Here is a 23,405-nt window from a genome sequence, read left to right on the forward strand (position 1 = left end):
AATAATAACTATAATGCTAATTATAATTATTATATTTTATTATTTAAAGTATTTAAACATTAGTAAGTTATTTCATAAATATTTAGAAAAACAAATCATCTATATAACATAATAGCATCATGATTAATGGAAATTTTTTCATTAAAAAATTTCACTAAATTGTTCAAAAAGTTATTAGCGTTAGAGTTGTCATAAAACTCGTTAGAGCACAATTTCTGAAGTCCTGAATATTAAACAAATTTAATAATTACTGATGGTGAATCATGTAAAAAACGATCTCTACGATGATTCTGATGTCATTATTTAAAATAGTTGTTAAGCTTTTTAAATTATTGTTCTGAACATATAACAATATAAAAAATGCAGGCGTCTTCTCTATTCGTACTACTAAACTAATCATCTTTAAAAACCAAATTAATCAAAGTTTTGTTAATTTACTACATTTCCATTTAATTTGTTCATTTTTTAACGAACCAAGGGCTAAGAATCATCCCAACTAAGATGATAGACTTCGAATAGAAAAGAAATTCTTAATTAAAATCGGTTAAACTTTATAAGACTGCTATGCCTCAGTACAAGCCTCATGCTTACAACAAATGAAATCTACAAAAAATGACATGCACAGATGAAAAGTTATAAATAAAAAAATTTTGTTTTTATCTATGTATATTTCCAAAATTCTACTTTGGAATCATGCGGGAAATCGAACCAAGGACCTTCCTCTTACACGGAAGATAATCAAACCATCAACCAAACTGTGATGATAAAATATTTAAATTAGAATTTACTTTTAAATACTTGCCTGTATTTTTTCCAACAAGTTTGTTGAATTAATCATGATTTTTATAATTCTACGAAAATTAAGGTAAGTTTATAATAAATAATTTTTAGAATCAGCAGATTAGATCAAAATATTTAATGCAGTGTGTCACTTTGAGTGTAACCGTCCTCGTATTTTGGAGTAGAGAGAACGCTTAAAATAATTTTTTGCCGTAAAATTTGCTACTCAAGGAGACGTATTAGATAATCCTGTGATTCAAATTACATCGTAATAAAGGAAGTGTATTGGGAAGGTCGCTTATCAGAGAATACAAGACTTTAAATTACCCTGAAGATCCAAGTCAAATTCAAAGTCTATATATAAATATATATAAAGGTACTCTGTAATATTAAAAGCAGAAAACATTATAAATGTTCTTACTATAACATTGCATATGATGAGTACGCTAGGAATATGAGAAAGATATTGTTTATGAATGTATGTACGAAATTGTTTCATTTTTGCGGCCACAATTTTTGCTTGTTCGTTCGCAAAATGCAAGAGGAGCTGACTACCTCATAAACATTAATAAATATAAACATTTTATAAATTCTCGGTTTTTTCAAAATTTGAAAAACCGAAATAACTAATTAAACACAATCTCAAAAGAGATCATTCATAAAATGAAAGATCTAAATTATGCAATGAAAATAAATAAAAATATATTATTTTCATTATCAATCAGATATATCGATCGAGACATTTAGCTTAAATTTTCTAAACTCAATATGGGGTTGAAATATTTATGATGGGTAAACATCGTAATGAATACCTAAATATAGAAGATATTGCAATTTGGAAGGTTATGAGAGTTTAATATAATATGAGCATAAATCTTGAAAATTATCTCTAATACTGATGATGGCCATGAAGGAAATTAAGTAATGTTCACTGATAAATTTTCTTACCAAAATATTTTCAGGGCATCACGCTATACACTGTCAGATTTTCGATTAACAAAAATTTTAACAACGCGGCACACTGTCATGTTCCTTGAAAACAAAGGTCTTTATTTTAGCCCTTTTTTCACTTAAAATCTGTATATCAAACGTTTTCGCATGCTAGGTTCTAATATCCTACCTAATTCGAAATCGAAAATAAAATTTGCGATAAGATGATTTTCAAACTATCAATAAAAAACCTTAAAAGTTTGAGATGTATGTTGCATATACCCACGCCTCAAATTTTGAACCTCTATTTTTTGAGCCGATAAATATGAAAATAACTCGCTAATCCAAATCAGCAAATAAACATTTGAAGTACATGGCTGGTTAATTAGGGTAACAGATAACATATTTTATGAGTTGGATTTGCAAAATTTTATTTAAAATTGCAGTGGTCAAATCATTCCCATCGTTAACAATTCATTACTAAACAGTTACCTTCAGTTCGTTTTTTCCTCAACATATCCAACTTTGCGTTCCATCCATTTACCTAATTGTTCTTCAAACAAAATTTTTAAATTACACTCCTACATATATCAGGAGTGATTTCCTGAACCGTTTCTCTTATTATCCATTCTAAATGGTCTACATTTCTATCAAAATTTTTCAATATGTGGACTAATGTATATTCGATTTTAAAAGTGAATAGCTAAATGTTAATATTTTCGAAAGCAGAGATGTTTATAAAGAATAACTATTTTTAGTAAACTTTATAATCAAAAAGATTTCCGTATGGAGCCAACCTAGATAGACTCGCTGTATATACTTTGGTAGCGGGTTCCCAGAAATTCATAAAAATTTTGTTGCCAGCATCAGTAACCGAATCACTTCCTAATATATATATATTATATAAATCTAATAATAGTGGATAATTTATGTGTATTTTAAATTATGTAAGAAGATTTTCAAAATGTCCAAAGTTTATGAACTTACTAATAATCATATAAAAATCTTTCATATGTCAATTCTTGCTTTTTTTTTTTATTTAAGTGGACACAGAATCCCAGTGGATTAAAACAGTGTTTATGTTCAACTAATTTGTAAAGATCATGTATTTTTAAGTGGTTTTTGTGTTCGAATTTTAAATGTTTTGACATATTGTTTTTCCAAAAAATATAAAAATAAATATAATATAATCATAAATTAATTTAATCAATTATCTGTTGTTTATGTAACAAATTTTGTTTTACCCGGATTTCCTGTTTAAAAATTGATTGAAACTACATTTTTTATAAATCATTCATAAACAAAATATTGAAAATTTATTTTGAATTTCATATACATTATTCGTTTATAAATAAATGTAACAAAATTTAATATTATTAATATGTATGTTTAATAAATATTAAATTTTTATATTAATAATTCGTGGTGATTTCTTTAACTATAGCAATAATATCCTGTGTTTAATTATCAAAACGGATTTTATTGTATATAAAAGTATCCATTTTCATTTGAATAAACAATGTCATATGCAAGTTTTTTTTTTTAACTTTTGCTTTTATTTAATGTAATAATCCATATAAATTAATAAATGCAAACGTATTAATCAAATTTGATAAGTTTTTGAATCTTTATGAACAAACGTTCACAAAAAGTCTCAACTTAATGTTAGCAGTCCAATATACATACAAATTTTCTGAATCGATCTTAAATGTTTGAAATAGACAAAATAAAATAATTAAAAAATTCCTCATAAAAGAGTAACTAAGGACTTCTGGAACATACTTAACAATATCAATAGTGGAAAGTGGTCTGTAATGATACTTCAGGGTAAAATGATACCTCGTTGTTTTAAGTAAGCCATTAAAGCCTGCTAGTGTTTTTATCGACACACAATTTCATAGACGTATAATAAATTTTAAAGTCAGTTATTATGACGATATTAACATATGTCGCTACGAGTAAAATGATCCCCTTTATATAGGGTAAAATGATCCCTATTTTGTGTGTAAAATTAGAATATATAAAATGATCCCCCATCATGTAAAGGGTCTTGAATGTGTTAATCGTTGATGTAATGTAAAAGAACAGTTAATATTTTGATGTGAACTGTTTGATAAAAAATGCAATGGGATCATTTTACCCACTCTTACAAGGTCGGTCAAAACGATCAACTCTTTTGAGAAATATTGAATAGTTCTAAAAATTTTAACAGATCAAAAGAAATTGACATGCTAATATTGTAACATTTGAATAAAGAAATATTTCGACGTTGTATATATGTCGAATAGTTTGGCTATAAATTACATTTTTTCTTAGGGGGGTCATTATAGACCACCTTCCCCTACGTGTAAATTTTTAATATTCCAATACCTACTAGAAAGATCATCATCGGTTCCACGTTATATACCTTTTGTTTTTCCTTTTAGAAATCGCATGCAATAGCCTCTCCTTTTTTATCAAAATACAATAAGCTCAAATTTTATTAAAAATTAATTATTTTAGCATGACGTATATTATATTTTATGTAAGACTTAAAGAAGAAGAGAAGATTAAAAATTTGGGAATTTCTTATTTTATTTTGTTCAAACGAATAAATGAAGATTAATATTTCTTAATCTAAAAATAATTATTGATAACGAAATTTTAAAAAGTTAAAAAGTCATGTAGTTAGGCACTAATATGTTATTAACATGACGTAAAAATAATAATTACGACGAAAAATGTCTGGAATATTTCAAACAATTTTATTTAATAGTAAATATAATGAATAATAATAATTATTGTACCTAAAGCGATATTTGTAAAAATATTTTGTAAAAACATGTGACGTAACTTTCACAACAGACCAAAATAAATAAATACAAAAAAACAGCTAACACAAATTCTGAAAATAAAATATTTTTGGTTTCCGTTAAAATGGACATTTTTTTATATAGTTTAAAGTTTGGTGTAAATAAAATATGTGAAATATTTGAGTTGTTTTGAGATTCATTACACATAAAACTATTCCTTAATAATAATAAATTTAAATATTGTCCACTTCCTGGGTGACAACAAAAAATATGGAGACACTGTGCTCATCATTTAAGAAAAATATCGTACCCGGAATAAAAAGTCATTCACGTGGAACTAAATATTTTCAAAAAATAATCATTAATCATTCTCGAAATTGGGTAATTATAATGATTTTACAAAAAAAATAAAAAACAATAATCGTTTTTTAAAAGAAAAATGCAATGAAAATTAAAACTTGTTCATAAAAATTTTTCTTATCAATAACATGTTCGTATTTCAGGAAATAATCGAATTCAATAAAAAAATTAATTATTATCAAATTTTTATTGATTTCAAGTACAATCTAATTAAAGTTATTACACCCAAAGAAGGTACTAAAAAATTTAATGAAAATTATAAGCATTTAAACATATGCATTCCATAAATATTACTTGGATTTTAATATAATTGCCAATGTGACGCCACGTGATCGACAGACTGAAGAAAAAGTATCGACTTCTTAAGGACGTTTCTCTATGTACATTCATGGGGAAGCAGAGTGTAAATTTTGAATTTTAAATTAAGAGAAAATTTTTTTGAATTTCTGTTAAAAGTTTAAATAATAACTAACTGTTAAGAGTCAAGAATAGTTATCGATATTATTTTTGAGAAATATCGATTTATTTTTTTCCAAATAGTTCCTTACTTTTTGTCACTTTTTACCTTTGAAATTCAACGAAATTTACTCGATAACAATATAGTTTTTCTATCTTAAATCATTTGAAATCGTCTTAACTTTTATATTATCATAATTTTGTTTTATTTGTCTATTAACAAGCCGCATGAATGAACGTTCTTAAATTTTCTATAAAATAGTATAATGCCTAATCGCTAAAATGACACGGATGTTGGATTAATTAAATTCCAGTTGCTGATTCAATTTAAGCTCTATTTTATCCATCCTTCTCGGAATATATTCAATTTTAAAAGACGTTAATATCTCGTAACAGTCGTAACTTAACAGTTCTAGTTATGTATCAGAAAATCTTAAAAATATATTTAAGCAAATTTTTAATGACTGAATAATTATAGAAAAAAAATAATGTTTACATTTTATATAGTGATATACGGAGTCATTTATTACAGGAATTTTTTTCGAGTTACAGAAAATTTGTCTATAGAATGAAGATCATTTATGCAGGGCATCTCCTTTCTTAATACCTTCAAGTTTGGACGTTATGGTCACTATATTGTTGAGAAAATTGTCATGCAAATTGGTAGTGTTTACATAGCAATCTGAATTTCTGAAGGATTTGTAATTTTTCAGACGAAATAAGAAATAAACCCATAGCAATAAACGGTTTCATCTATAGATGATTTTTGAACAATGGTGGATATCGCAGGAAAATTTTAATTGAATTTTGTAATTAAGTTTCCACCAACTTTAATCAAGGAGCTGACTTGGCTGGAAAATTTGGAATTTAGTTTATAGGTATCAAAAGTCTTATCTTATCCTCAAATTTCAACTAACGGGCTTCTAAATAGATAATACAAAATACTAAATACGAAACTAATACGAAATCGATAATAGTAAGAGAAAGGTACCTATGGATGAATTTAGAATTTTATCAGAATTAATATTGAACTTAGCCAAGAAAATATTTTTAAAAGCTACGTATAGTTAAATTTAACTTAATTGAAATGATTACAATCATAATGTTAGGGATGTATCTCTGCGTCACAAAATTTGCACAGGTTTTACAATTCTAAGTGATATAGCAGCTATATGTACCTACTGTTATAGTAATATCAATTAAAACGGTAAAAACCGGGCAAATTTTGTGACGATGAGATATATTGTGATATGTTCGTAATGTAGAAATATTAAGATACAAAAGCCTATGTATACATATATAAATACATAATCAAAATTATTACGTCCCACAATGTTTTGCGAAAATTTTTTCTTCGGGCGTTTTCGTTTCTCATTTAAAAATTTTTTTAAACTGTATGTAACTTTCAAATTATCATTTAAAAAAAACAGCTTTGTTATATACTTTTATGCGATCTTTCCATTTTCAGAAAAACAAGTGAAAACAAACAATTGACTGAGTTAATTGTTGGAATACCATGCATAGACAGTGTTGATTACCCTATCACATTACACTTACATGCATGCCACACATACATAACTGATATTCCAATATAATACACACTATACAATTTACGCCTAACTTGCACTCTAGCTCACGGGTAAATAGTGATGTTTACGAAAAAATGTTTCAAACAAAAGTTTTTTATTTTTTTATAAGGAAGATTTTGTACATTTAAACTTTTGTTCTATCTCTAACGGTTAACAAGACCCAATTGAGTACGCTGTAAAAATTTCAGCTTGATATCTTTTTTCGTTTTTGAGTTATCGTGTTCACAGACGGACAGACGGACTGAAAAAGGACTAATTAGGTGATTTTATGAACATCTATACCACAATTTTGTTCGTAGCATCAATATTTTTAAGCGTTACTAACTTGGGACTAAACTTAGTATACCTTGTATATTACATATATGCATGGTATACAAATTTTGTTCTGCAACTCAATTTAATGTTTTATTTTAAAAGAAGTCATATTTTAAATATACAAACAGTATTTGAATAATTTAAATAATTATTGGTAATAATTTCAAAAGATTGTAGTAAGTAAACTTTTGTCATAAAAAATAAAATGGGGAATTTGCTCTTTTTGGCACACATAAAAAAGTCAAGTTAATAATCATTTTTTTTGTGGTGTGTTGAACATATCGTAAACTACTGATTAGGGTGATTGAAATTTCACCTCATAACAAAAAAAGAATTCAATAACTTTTTATACTTATGGTATTAGATCCCTCTTTTTTAAAAACATTATATACCAACTTTAAATTGCATTATACATACATATGGTTCATAAAAAAAGGACTTCTAAATGGCAATGGCAATCTAAAACATATTGTAAAAAAATACAGATTTTATTTTTTTGCGTTGAAGGTGTAACAAATATTTTTGCTGGTGCACATTTTTTATAAAGTAAACTTAAACAAGTGAATTTTTTTTATGTTATAGAATGCGTAAAAAATTTTTTATATAAATGGATTATAATGATTGATGAACTACTATTTTTTTGCAAAAAATGGTATTAGGTATTATTTATTTTTGATTTTGACTATTTATCTGAATGTATCGATTTTTTTTGTAATTTCTGTTAGTTTTTTTAGAGCATTCGTAAAAAATACCTCCTAAGATATATTTAACTTCTGAATAAAAAATTACAACAAAAAAAACATCGGTCTAATACATCAAAACTTTTTGAGCCTAAAATTTTATTGTGTGTCAAACCTACCAAATTTTTGTTGTATGTTGAACTCGCATCAGTACATATTGATTTGACAGGTATCCTACATGAAAATACATGTTGCTATGAGCGATTTTATGAATTTGGCTTCCGTTTCGTCTTTCCGTTTTGAAAAAAAAAAAACTCATTTATCACTGGCCACTTTATTTTGAATAGTGTTATCTAAGTAATATTTAACCCGCCCCTAGCCCGCAAAATCACTCCAAAAAGCAATTCTAATCCATAGAGATAATTTTCATTCAAGTTTACTTCGAAATAAAACGACAAAAAATTGTGTTTACTTAAATCTGATCGACATTTATTTCAATACAAAATTGCTTGATGAAACTCAAAAAGTAATAGCTTGAATTTCATAAGGACTTGGTCATTTAACTTAAATTTAAAAAAAACGCCGAGAATTTGGTATACATAGACTGTTACTTAATAGGCTGCCTCGCCCCAAAAAATCTAAAAATCCAGACGCTATTTATCAGTTTTGTTATTGCATATTTTATTGATAGTACAAGCGGCGTCATAATCCAATTTGCGAAACAGAAAAAAAATGAGACTTCTAATAAATTCCGATCAGCGTTGTGGTCAGAAGGGACTAGTAGATGCAACTTGTTTTATTTTCTACTATCAACAAGTGAAAATAAACAATTGACTGAATTAATTGTTGAAATAGGTACTCGGTATGGTCAGTATTGAATACTAGTGTTTTCGAAAATATTTTAGAGCTATACCTACAAATTTGAATTTTACTAGTTTCATTTACACCTATTTATATTTACGGAAAAACGTTTCAAACAAAAGCTGTTTATTTTTTTATAAGGAATTTCTAACATTTAAACTTTTGTTCCATCTCTTTCAGTTGAAAAGTGGGTGCGTAGGATTTTTTTCCTATGTTGCTCATTTGCAAACTCAAATTCATTTTTTTTTTCTAACCACGCTGTAAAAATTACAGTACGATATCTCTTTTCATTTTTGAATCATCGTACTGACAGCCGGACGGGTGGACGGACAATCGGAAATGGACTAATTAGGTGATTTTTTGATTACCTATACCAAAATTTTGTTCGCATCAACAATAATTTTAAGCGTTACAAACCTGGGACTAAAATTAATATACCTTGATATTATATTTCATATATACAGGGTTTATTAAAAGTTCCGTTGTCCTGATCAATAAAAAAAGAATAATGTTCAATTTTGAAGACAGTTTAAGTCAAGGGAAAAAATAAAGTAAGTTAAGATCTTCTCGCCAGTATGATTTCTAAAAATTATAAAATTAAATTAAATTTCAACTTTTGTGTTGTCAAAAAAGTCGTAGGTTCTGCATTCGGTTCGGAGTGAATAATCATATCCATTAAAAAATTTCATAAATCTATAAATATACCTTAAGTTCGCAGTTTCTTCTTTCCCACACAAAACAAGAAATTTCAAACAAAAATTAATCTATTTTTGTTATAATTAATATTTTTTTCGTTTTTGTGGTGTCTTTGTGATGTCAAATATTGGTAATACTTTTGAATGAAAGAATTACGAAGAAAATATATTATTCTCTATTTTTAGACAGATTTTTATAACTACAAAAAAAGGGGTTGGTTTGTGCAATAACAGTATGTGTGCTTACTTCAAGGGTGAATGAGTCACACATATATAAGTATATATATTAGCTTTTTGATTGAAAGTTATTGCTTACATTTCAAAAATTGAAAACAATAATTTCATTATATGAGCCAGTTAAATTCTACATTAAAAACGAAAAACGAGATCTAAAGCCGCCATTTGTATTAGTTCTTGAAAATTTATCGAAGTGTTTTCTAGGAAACTTTTTTTACGTTGAGAAAACAACGATGTTATAATCAAAAATAGTTTCAAACAAAACTTGTTTATTATTTTATAAGGAACATTTTTTATATCAAACGGTTTACCATATCGTTTTCACGTATTACGCAGGTAGCACAACTATTTTTTGTGTAAGCAACACAATGAATTTCACAATCGCTTAAAAGGTCTAATTAACATACCAAAAAGGCAGCTTTACATCGCCTTTTGCGATTTTAGCGTATTTTTTTTGGAACATTTTCACGTATTACGCAGGTAGCACAACTATTTTTTGTGTAAGCAACACAATAAATTTCACAATCGCTTAAAAGGTCCAATTAACATACCAAAAAGGCAGCTTTGCATCGCGTTTTGCGATTTTAGCGGATTTTTTTTGGAACATTTTACTGTGTTTGCATTTTCAAAGAAATTGGACCTTCGTTACCTAACCCTACTGAAAATTATATGCTATGGAGGGCTTTCTATCCCCCATTCATTAAGGTGGTTTCGGTTTTCGGCTGCATGGGTTGGTTTCGAAGATGTAGCGTTCAAAAAATATCACTCCAAAGAACCTCAAAAAGACAGTCAATTATACAGCTATTAATCGATTTCTGATGTCTGGTAGGAAAGTTACAGAATGTCACAAATTTTTTCTGAATTCCGAACTAAATCTAAAGGCCACCTTATTGTCAAAGAGTTGAAATAAAATCTGGTTTTTGAGGATATATTAAACGGGACGAAATGGCTTGCATAATAGCTTAAAGTGAGTTTGTAGTAGAGTTTATTTTAAAGTTGCCATAATGACATTGTCTATATTGCGATCATGGGGTGAGATAAGTTGAGACAGGACTATAATGGAGTAGTCTTTGTTTTTACAGTTGAAATCGCCCAGAGAAACGGGCGGATAGAGGCAAGTAAACACATGTAAACTTCCTTGATAAATTTCAATTCTTTGACCATTGTTCTAACAATAAAAGAATTTTACTCCTCAAGCACATGTATTGTAATACCAACATCTCTTATTGCCAATGGGTGACTAAGGACATAGCTGTAAGATGGTCGGTAGTTGTGGAGCAAAATCTTACATTTTCTTATATAAGAAAAAATGGAACTATTTATAATAAATTTACCTACAAGCAAGTTATAGAAAATAAATTTTACTATAATCAATGAACACAATAATGTCTGAATTACAAAGTTATTGGTCTAACCGTCAAGGGCCATGCCTACCACGATTTGTATTGTTGTTGTTATAGTTAAACTCTATAAATTATTATGAAGTATCGTATGTATTATTGTTATTATTTTTTTAGGAATCTTTTGTGAATGAAGGGGGTGGTAGAGTACATTTTTGTTATTTTGAAAAAATATTCAAATTTGATGTGCATGTACATTTCAATGTGTATCTTGTTTTTATTAAAAATGTAAAAATCAATAATTATTTAGGGATGGCAAACACAACCTCATTATCGATTTACAAGCCGTTATTCGATATATCGAAATAGAAATATCGATATGGCAAAAATATCCCAGATATTTGTTCAATAACTGTCGACATCTTAAAATATCAATACTTTGTAGAATAAAGATAAGAAAACGAATTCTTAATTTTAAATTTTCACAATGTACAATTATAAAGCAATATTATAGGATGGCCACTAAGAACTAATCAGGCCATTATAATTTGGTCCAATTCCAAATTGTATATACAAAAGTTGTTCTAGCCTGAACACAAAATTGGTAGCGTACCTATTTCAAAGCAAGATAATTTATTTTACGGATCCGGCAAAAAAAAAACTCGACCGAATATTATGAAATTTAAGAATATCTTTTCGAATTATATTGCCGTTAATACACGCACACATATTGAGAAGTTAAAATTCTTTACAAAACAGTCCTTGTAGATCATCTGGAATTTCTTGCATTTCATTTGGTGTGTGTAGATTATTAACAAATACTTGTAAGAATATAATTAATCGAGGCAGTTTAACTAATTAATTAGTATTAAACTGATGAGAATTTACAATTTTTTTAAATTTTACATTTGAGCAATGTATTTACGATGTTACTGAGGGCCTAGTTTTATTGTATTTTTTGTAGTCCAATATTCACTTGATAAAAAATTTTACTGGACAAAACTTTCTTAGAATAAATTTTTCCATTATAAAAATGTTGTTTTATAGAAAAAATTATAAATGTTTTCGTGAATAGTCAAAAAAACAGCGATTGTAGTTAAAAAATGCCCCCTAGACTAAGAAACTAGAATTTAGCCTACAAAAGCACGATTTCACGCACTTGAAAAATGAGTTAAGAACCGTCTTAAGAGGTTAAATCTAATGCCATGCATATTAATAAACAAAGTCTTGATCATGTTATTGTATTTTATAATGTACACTATACTGTTTGTAAACCATATCATATATATATGAAGTAAGAAGCGTTCCTACAGACGTTCTTATGTATAAAACAAAGAGGGATTGTATATGTGTATACATGAACCCACACCGTCAGACTCATCACTTGACGTTGTACGCACACAATACCAATCACACACAGTAGCACATAACCATAACACACTTACACATTCCCTCTTTGTTTTATACATAAGAACGTCCATAAAAACTATTCTTACTTCATATATATTTATAGCTAGCGAGATAGCTTACAATCGGTATATATTGTATGTAACAAGAGTGGTAATATGTGTTATACATGGTAATATGTGTTATACATAGAGTTAGAAGGTCGAAGATTGAAAACTAAATTTTGTTTATTATACATTTTTGTATACACATCGGTAGCCACGAACAGAAAATTTGTGTAAATTGAACCGGGAAGCAAGGATAAATGGAGGAACGGGTACGTACAACATTCGAACCCAGTGGAATTGCATAGATATTAGGTTAAAAGGCGCTTTTCGGTGCTTATCAGTTATTCGATAAAAAATTTTTTTTACATTTATTACCATACAAATTTTAAAAAGTTTAATTTTTTTTTATGTGTAACTGCGAGTGAGTATATATCTTGTAGTAAAGGATTGTGTTGATTATAATTTACAATAAAATTCAAAATATATACTTCAGCTATAGTTTCTTTTTTGGGTTTTTTTTTTATTTTTATAAATAACGAATTTGAAAATTTTAAAAAAAAAAAGGTAGTAAAAAGATTTAAAAACTTACGAAGTACATTTTAAATTTTAAAATCCTTTCACAAAAAATTATCCGTTTGAAAAAAAATGGGTAGGTATTTAACTCTGTGTATGGTAAACAAATTTAAATAGATATTTTTGTATATTATGTACAAAACACAAAAATATTATTTAATAAATTTTTATAATCCTTCTAGACCCATCATTTAACTGTCTTTTGGTCATCGAATGTACATACTATATACCTCTTTTTTATCCTTTCATAATTTGTTACGTAAAAATTTACTGGTTCTCTTTTAGCATTAATCTATCAATATACAAATATTTTGAAGAATTATTTTTTCATAAAGTCGGCTTATAGTTATAAAATTTTATGAATTGTTATTACACATTAAAAAAAACCCGTTAGGTATTATTAATTTTTTCAAGTGACGAATTTGTTCGCCACGTGAAAAGAACTTCATAATATTTTTAAAATACCTAATCACTAATGCAATTTTTAACACTTTTAAGTTGCATGCCGTGCGTTGAGATGAGTGCAATCCTTACGGTACAAATAATCAATTTCCCAGCAACATGCATCATAATCTTCAATAGTAAATTTATATCACATCCCATATTCAACAAAACCTCGGGGATCATTATTACAATTAAAACAGTTAAAATCTGTATAAATATAAAAAAAAAAAACAAGAATGAAGAATGAAAAACAAATGATAAATTATAACCAAACAAAAAATTTCAAGTTAAGCTTCCCTATTTTTCATGATTCCAAGGTATATGGAATACATATATGGTATATATATCGGGTGTTAGAAATGTTCCGGAACAGCAGTTAAACTCGGAAAATAATGGTTTGAGATTAAGACCATGTAGATTTAAAGTAGTTGTATATGGTCAAGGTGTTCTTGACGTTCAAAATCACTGAACAATTTGAGAAAAAAACTTTAAATTAGAAAATTGTTCCTCATTAAAAATTCGCGTCTTTTGTTGGAAATTGTATTCATTTTTCGAGAATTGAACTCAATAATTGAATTCATATTTCTATTTATGTTGTGTCAAAATGAGATTTTCGTATTAAAATAAAAAGGGATCGTGAAAATTTTTAAATTACAAAGTTGGTCTTTATAAAAAGAAGGATGTATTTCTGTCGAATACATTTTTCGAAAACTTACTAGACTTCTGCTGTTCCGGTACTTTTCTAATACTCCGTATACCATCAGTGTATATGCATATATGGTATGTATGCATGTAGTATGTACATACGAACATGTATGAATGGGAATATGCAGAAATCTTTGCGAAATTCTAACCTAGCTCGGGCCAAAACAAATGGATACATTTTCTGAAGTATAGCTTCATATTCTATTAGGCCCTTGCACACATCTAACTTTTTTAATCATTTCGAATAACCCTTTTACATTCAAAGGGTTTAAATCTTAAATAAGAACTGGAATAATAATCAGCGCTAAAGAAACTGGTTTCTTGAAGTAAGTGTGTTTCCTAGGTCAACGACTGCAACCTATTCCTTCCCAACAACAACCAGAATAAAATACTAATTATAAATGGTCCTGGCCACAAATTTATGAACAATCTTAAAGCAGAAAAAATGTTTAATACTTTCCTCCTGGAAAAGTATGTAAACATGTTTCGGATTATGATTCCATTTTCAAACTCTCCAAATGCGAAACATATCACATTATATATACTTAAGTGAAAAAGCAAATTTAAAAAAATTGAAATATTCATTCTTATATACCAACACTTGTTTAGAGTTCATGAGGGAAACTGCAGAATATTCCTACAAGCATAGTCGGATACTTCGTTCTCATTTTCGAAATGATTTATTTTAATTGATTAACATCTCTGCCGAGGCTTTAGTCTATAACCTTACAGTCTCATACGAGCAAGATAGAACAATTTCGCTAATTCTTTTTTTGTTGTGTTAATTAATGTCAGGAAAAGGTAAGCATGATAGAAAAAATTAAAGAAGTAGAGTGGAACATTAGAAAGTTTAAGACAAAATATTAAATGCAATAAATGGTGGAAACGCATATAAAAAACGGATTACTTTACATCTTCATATTTATTATGTATTTATTTGCGCTCCCACCATATTTATTTTGAATTGTGATCCGATATTTGAATAGTATTGAGGTATTATTTATTATTATTCAGATATAGTGATTAGATAGTTACTAGAGCTATATGCGAGCGCAACGAGCCCTACTCCTGATGGCCTTTGTCAGGCAGTTGTAAAATTTGTGTTTAGCGGGCAGGCTCAGTTGGGGGCGAGCTTGCGAGTGGATTTAACGGACTTAGCGGACGAGCTAAGCATAGTGTAGCTGTTATGACTTGGAAATGCAGGTTAGTTGAGATTAATAATTGCTGATAAATAGTTACAATTAAATAAATTGTAGGTGAAACGAAGTTCACTGGGTTATCTAGCGTTTGCAATGTCGATAAATAAATCGCAAGGACAATCGCTAAATTATTGTGGAATCATTCTTGAAAATTAATAATTTTTTACAAGCCCAATTGTATGTCGCTTGTTTCCCTGTTGGTATACCAACAAACCTATTCATATGTTTTCGAAAAATATATTTTTAAATTAATTATATCATTTGGAATTCAATATTCCAGACAAGACAACGTCAGCTAGTTATTTATAAAAAAAGATTTTCCAAAATGCCTGATGCTTCTAATGTAACATACAGCTTTGGCGGGGACAAGCGATAAAGTAGATTGAAGTTTTTTATAACCTTTTTAGCACCATGTTATTAGAAAAACGTTTTTCACTTACGCAACTTTGCTTAGATTATTTTAGATTTAAGTACTTGCAGGTATTTCGACGAAGGAGCAAATGTTCTGCGACAGATTTACTACATTATTATAAACAAGTTTTAATTGACTATTAAAAACACAACATCCAAACAGACAGTTCAGCAGACATTTTGTTATAATTTAATGTTGAAAACTCTTATTTATAAAAATATAAATTTTTTTCTAGATGAAATTTAACCATTCTTTCACTTTTCTATTTTATGCAACATCGATGTTTTAACACGAACACATTATTCAATACCTTTAAAAAAAGATGTTAGTAATTAACCTTGTAAAAAAAGCCATAAAACTTAGAGAGAAATTTGGTTACCTAAATAAAAAGATTTAAATAACAATAAGGTCAAAAGGTATTTATAAAAAGGCTTAAAAAATAAATTAGTTTATATCTTTTTTATATGCAAAAAAAAATACCCAAGCACATTTCATTGCAAGAAATTTCTTTTACAAAATTTATGAGTTAAGAAAGAGTTTTTACTTAGACCTTTTTCTTTTATGTTTTTTTTTTTTTTTTTGCATATGCTATAAAAATTAAAGTCAAAATTTATTGTACTGCTTCTGGGCGTGTTTAACTTTCTTATTATTATTTTTGGTAAAGTCATAAAAGTCTAGACCCTGAATATTCAAATTGGTGTGTTTTTGATTAATTGCTGGTATTTGTTTATTTTTTAGAAAAGTTGCCAGCCAGATTAAAATGTCGGTCTTTATTAAATCCTTTTATTTTGATAAAGTGTTGGTGCCTACTCTAAATTTTTAACGTCAGCGATCAATTATCACAAAAAAAAAATTTAATTCTAGTTTAAACGCCTTTAAATATTAAATTTGAAAAGGAAAAATCTTTCACAAAATCTCAAAATGTATTCTTTTTTAAATTCCATATTGTTTGATGGAATCTCTTAGTATGCAGACAATAGATTTTGTGGCAAACTCTTAAAAAACTTTACCTATTTCCGAACTTAAAGACACGTTTTTCAAGAAAGCATAGGTAAGCAAAGCACCTTCTCAAAAAGTTTCATCACGCTACTTTTTTAATAGCTAAAAATTTTGAATGCTAAATAGTGACACTGTCTTGAATGATAACTATCTGACCTATGGTTATTGAAATGTATAAACAAATTAAAACCGTTTATTTTTAGTAACGTTTACCGTTTTGGACGTTCTTCAAACTAAAGATGTTTAGGAAAAATTACCAAAAAACAGCTCTTTACCAGATCGATACTTCTGTCTTCTTCCTCTGTATACATAAAAGAATAACTGACTGACTAACTTACACATCAACGCAAAAATTTGTTTTAAATAAAAAGTTTTTAAAACTAAAAGCCCTAATGTATAACAAAATATGCTGAAAGTAGTGGGAAGAACAAAGCAATTCGATTTGATAACTCTTCCCATAGCATTTCTACTGTGTCTGTTAAAATTGACACATCTGAAATTAGCTTAATTTTGAAAAACCAAATTCGTACTCAACAAAACGACAGATGGGAAATCAAGAAGGCTAATCAAATTTTTTTATAATAATACATGATTTCCAAAACAAATCTATAGTTAACCATTCTCGTGGTATAGGTATCTAATGGTAAAAATTTATTTTTATTATTCTTATAAGCAATTTTTATAAACATATCGTGGGCAACAGATTATTCTTTTTCTGAATAATAATAGTATGTATCCTATTTTTCAAAAATCCCAACATGCAAAAGAAGGTTAACAAATTGAATGCTTAGGTCATTTGACACGAGTTGATAAGTATCACCAGGTGATGATTTGGTTATATTATTATGTATATATTTTGAATACTTTTAACCCAAAAAAGGATAAATAAATAATGCAAAAAGTAAAATCATAATAATTTTAATATTAACAAATTGATTTTTAAGTTTGTAGACATATAGGTTCAGAACCCTGCGATTGTGTTTACGTTTTACGTCTCCAAGAATTTTCTTGTAATAATTTCGGATGATTTGATCTAGGTGCCAGACTTTCTTTCTTAAAAGAAAATCTTATAGTGTATTCTCAGCCATAAAAAACCTTTCAAAAACTACCGCCTTTTAATAAAAGGTCTCTAAGGTTTATTTTTGTCTTTTATCAAAACAAGACTAAACAACGTAATAATACGACGAATAATAATTCGACGTAATAATATTGTAAATTCGAAGTAATTAATAAACTATACGAATCAATGTTATTTGGATATTATTTAAAAAACAGAGATTTTGGTGTTAATAAAATTTTTAATATTAAAAAATTGACACAAATATAAAAAATGGAGCATTGAAATACGAAATTATAAGCATTCTTGCAGCCAATACATCACGGGCCTATCTTGAAGCTTATGGACATGGGAGGGGTAGAAAAACAATAATTTTTGGTCTAGAAGTTTAAAGAGGTAGATTTAGAACTTTTTGACATAAAAATTTCATAAATAGAACCGTATTTTGACAGAAACATAAAGTCAGGGAAAGTCAACTACCTTCCTTACTCCTTCTCTCTAGTCCGCTAATGCGATACACTAATATTTCTCCTGTTTCTTTAACATTCATCTTACAATGAATATTTATGTCTACATTGTGTATGATAAAGAAAGGATCTTCTATATGTTCGATGTTAAAAAATAACTTTAATAAAACTTTAACCAATGTAAAAAAACTTAGTTTATTTCCATGAGCTTTGAAAATTTTTTATTTCTTACATTTTCTTTTAATACCTACTATCAAATACATTATCAAAAACATGAATAAACATACCGATATATAATAATATACAAGAAACCCAACGTATTGATTTGAAAAATAATAATCAATCAATATCAATACATAAAACAAAGTCGCTTCCCGCTGTCTGTCCCTATGTCCCATGTATGCTTAAATCTTTAAAACTAAACAACGGATTGTGATGCGGCTTTTTCTAATAGATAGAATGATTCAAGAGAAAGGTTTTTGTGTATAATGCATGCATAATATAGTAGAAACGAATTTGTGATAATTATGAAAGGAAGTGAAGGTTATAACACAATAATCTTTGTATTTAAAATGGAAGTTGCCCAGCGAAGCGGGTTTTTCACAGCTAGTTTTATATTAATTGGGTGCACAAGTCATCCACAGTTAAATTTAAAAAAAAAAAACTTACATTAAAGAAAATGTATGAAATTATAGTCTTCTTAAAGAGTCACGTAAGTGATTTTGTCAGTTCGATTTGTTGAATTCTAGAACTTAATTTTAAAGGGAAGATTAGAAAATGAATTGCTTGGTCCCGACATTTATCTAAATAACGGAGGCCTACATAAATACAAGATGAATAGAAGGGATTTATAGCCCTATAAAGAATGTGTTTCCGCAAGCTACTTACTAACTACTATTCCAATATGAATGAAACTAAACTGTGTTTGACTCTATTAAAAAATAAAATAATTAAGGTTTTTTAAGTTTACTCTCTTCATAATTTTCTAAAAAATAATTTTGCGGACATCCTTGCCTATTTCTCATATTAATATGCTTTTATGTTTTTGTTTATTTTGTAAAATAAATCACTTATAATGTACCTCAATGATATCCAGGTTAAATTAAAGAAAGGTGATTCGTTAATTTTTGGTATACAAAGAGTTTATGGTCAATTTTTATTTGAAATTAATTATTAAATTTGTGGAAATTTCAATTTTGATATGCATATGTTCAACAAGTACCTACATATCGCATATAAAAACAGGTATACCGTTTTTACATACTGTTTTACATAACTGTTACTATTTGCTATCATACAGTAATATTTCAAATAGGACCAAAGATTTTTTATATAAATGAATTATTGTAATTAATAATGAAACTTCTGATAAAATCGATTCCAATTATTAAATTAGTTTATTCGTAATCTCTGCCGAAACTGAATATTGAATTATTGCATACATTTAAGCTTTTAATTTTACAAAAAAATACTATACAACCAAGCTGAAAGTTTTTCCTTTAAAATCAACGAAAATATTTTTTTGAGAATTAACAAAAGTGTAAAAAAAAAATAATTTAACAAAAAAGATTTGTACTGCGCTTTCAGAAACATAATTTTGAACAATTATAAAATAAATAACATATGAAATATTCATGAAACAACGCTGAATTTCAGCAAAAAAATAAAGCTGAGGACGAACAGCGTTAATTATTATTATGATTAAAAATCTAAGAATATGTGAAAAACTAAGAAATGATTTCTACTTTCATTTCTGTGATTAGTCTAATTGTTAGATACTGACAGTCGCATGCTTTATAACATTTATACAATTATTTTGTACTTTTTAGTCCAATAAAAAATATACATATATATAATATATGTATGACTGTAATCGATATAAAGCTGCGGTAAATTTTTTGCTGCGTGTCGATATATTTCTTAGGTAGTCTAACAGCCCTAAGCAAATGTAATATTGAGACAGTTGCCCATTCCCTTTCCAGACAAATTTAACTTGTTGCAAATAAGTAAAAGAAAAGTACAGTAGCTTATACATAACGAAATGTTCCAATTCAGTTTCCACTTTTCACCCATTTACAAAACCCCCACCAGGTACAAAACAATAGTACCCCTCTCTACTACGCGTTATATCATACTGAAATTCAAATATTACAATACGAAATAGAAATTTGAATGGCGGAGATCACGGGAAATCATATGTTTGATTACCATTGTGGTGGTTTCTATTTGTCTTAAATTTAAAACTCAGTTTAAAGAAACTAAGAATCGAATTTTATTAAAAAATGTCAGTAAATATGAATGTTAAAATATTGTTTATTTCAAACTTCACCAAAAAAACCATATCTCGATAAAGATTTCTCAATTCCTCATATGATGACTTCTTAATCATCCTGAAAGCATATACTTATTTTTTTTCAATTTCGTAAAATTGAACAAAACTCTTTGAATAAACAAAAATGTAAGTATTCTTTTAAACAGCGTTTCTCAACATTTTTTTGTTGCTTTCCTCACTCAAAGATATCAATACGCATAAAAGGTGATCTAAATAGAGGTTTTTAACTTTTAATTTAAAAAAAAAAAAAAAAAAAAAAAGAATTTAATATCGAATTTTTATGAATCGAATATTACGTGCTACTCCATTTAATATGAAAAATGATGTCAGACAAACGGTCGTCTCTGAACTTTCTGGGGGTCTATTTTGGGGGTCTATTTCGGTTATAAATAGGCGGATGTTAAATTTTAGATGCTCCAACGTTGCAGGTTTGTTGATATAGACGCGATTCTTAAGAAAATGTCACCATATTCGTCGAACTTGTGCACAATTATACGAATTGTTCGCTCACTAGGACGATTAAATTGACCATAATCTTTTTGTAAAAGTCTATACACAGTTCTTACAGAAGTTTAACGATTCTTGTCGTAAATGGAATGTTTCAAACTTACATTTGACGTTTGAAACAAGCCAAAGTAATCACAGCATTCTAATTTACAAAGTTGCAAATATAGGAAACTGAAATTGGATCACCCTCTTTATTAAATTATACTTTTTTACTTATTAACTTTATACTTTGGATTTATTGATTTTGAGAATGAATGGCATAACTAGAGCAGCTTTATTCTAGATTCTTTCCAACGTTGAACTTGACCTTATGTCCATTCTAAATTAAGTAGGTAACTTTAGCTTTTCGTAGATGTTTCAAATTTTACATTTCTATTGTGGTTAGTTAAAAATTTAACGAAATCTGATATTAACTTTCCTACCAAAGATTGAGAAACACTGGTTTGCACAAAACCCATGCCAGATTGATATGTGTACTCAACAAATGTTGTTTTTGTAAATTGATGACCAATAGTAGGAAGGGGTTGAAATAAACCATCATATGAAGTTTTGGACAAAAAAAGAGATTTTGTTTTTATATAAAAATACATTAAAAATTTTTGCAGATGTGCGGGTGAAATGTTATATGCATTGAAATATATAGATAAATATATTTTCATAAACATAACTCAATGGATATTATTATTATTAAATTCTTTTTTTTTGGAATCATACATTATACAAATGTATTGATCGTAAAAATAATGCCAAAATACACATTTAAATAAAACCAGATAGGGGTTGTTTTAAATTCGCGTAATAAATCACATCAAATAATAAGATCTCCTTTTGAAAATCTTTGTTTAGAATTTAAATGAAATTTTAATTTTTAAAGCAAAATATGAATCCTGCAAATTAGCAAGCACAAAATAAGATCCAATTTTACATTTCTTTAGAGCTAAAATGATTGCAGTTGAGAGCTAATCCCGTGGTTTAGTTTCCAACAGTAAAGTTTATCTCGAATAATTATGAGAAAAGTATGATGAAAATGTTATTCTTTAGAAAAATTCAAATAAACAAATTCTAACGCTTCACATTTTATCAAATTAATCCAAAACTCGAAATAAAATATAATAACGACTTCTAATTAAAACTTAATAATTTTTGCGAATCTGGTTAGGCGGTATTAATCAAAAATTATAATTCAAATAAGTTTTTATAATGTAGATTTTTTTTAAAACAGTGAATTTTGATGGTCTTTATTTTAAAATTAGTAAACAGCTTTAGAAAATGTATTAACAATCAACTTAAAAAACATAAATTATGGCTTTCAGATTTAATTTGATCCTCAGCAGAGTTTATAGAGGTGCATTAGGACAGGATTTTACAAAAATGAACCAATACGAAAGGTTTGAAATATCTAAAGCAAAAAGAACATTCTTTTAAAAATGTTCTTACTGAATTCAAATTCGCTTCAAACTATTAACAGCCGCTGCAAACAAAGAATTTGACTGGAACTGTGTTACTAGTTTTGAAGTTTGAATAAGAAAATCGGTGTATACAGTCTTAGATCAAATATTGGTTTACGTGTTTGCGGAGGTGGTAAAGTTGGAAGAGTTGTTTCAGCTAAAATTAAAGCCTCAACGATAAAAAATGGGGTTAGAAACAAAAGTGGTCATTATTATCAAGAATTATCGAGCATTATCAAAAGCTTGCAATATAAAGCGAATTAGCTGAGAGTTACATATTTTTAAGATATCGAGTGTTACCCAACGATATAAGTTTTTACATAAATGTGGATACTCATTACATCCATTTAATATTCTGACGTGAGACAATTTATTTGGCTAATGAGGCTAGTCGAGACGAGCATTAATTTAAAAAAATTACGAAACGAAATGATATAATAAGAGTCTCGCCTTGCCTAGTCTCACGACAATACTAATTATTGTCTTAATTTGTTGCAAATAATTTCCTTAACAACTAAGATATTTGCGAGTATTTATAGCCTGCAGTTCGAAAGTAATTTTTTTTATCAAAGCTTTTATTAACTCTCTCTAAGTTCTTAGTTGTTGACTTAATAATCATCAAATTCGTAAAAATACTATTTTGACAATCTGAAATACGCACTATTTTTATATGTTTTATTTTTTTTACAATTCGCCATTGTTTATTCGACCAGTCAGTTGACAATTCACGACCAATATATATCAATACGACCAGTATACATAGATAGGGCTGT

At 27.7% G+C, this 23,405-nt stretch overlaps 1 protein-coding gene across 1 annotated transcript in view; it reads left to right on the top strand.

The window, feature by feature from the left end:
• Window positions 1–23,405, top strand: part of LOC123306116 (protein hunchback) — a 111,396-nt gene that overhangs the window by 83,358 nt on the left and 4,633 nt on the right. The window lies entirely within an intron of this gene.

This window comes from Chrysoperla carnea, chromosome 1 (genome assembly GCF_905475395.1).
Source record: "Chrysoperla carnea chromosome 1, inChrCarn1.1, whole genome shotgun sequence".
Classification (NCBI taxonomy): Eukaryota; Metazoa; Arthropoda; class Insecta; order Neuroptera; family Chrysopidae; genus Chrysoperla; species Chrysoperla carnea.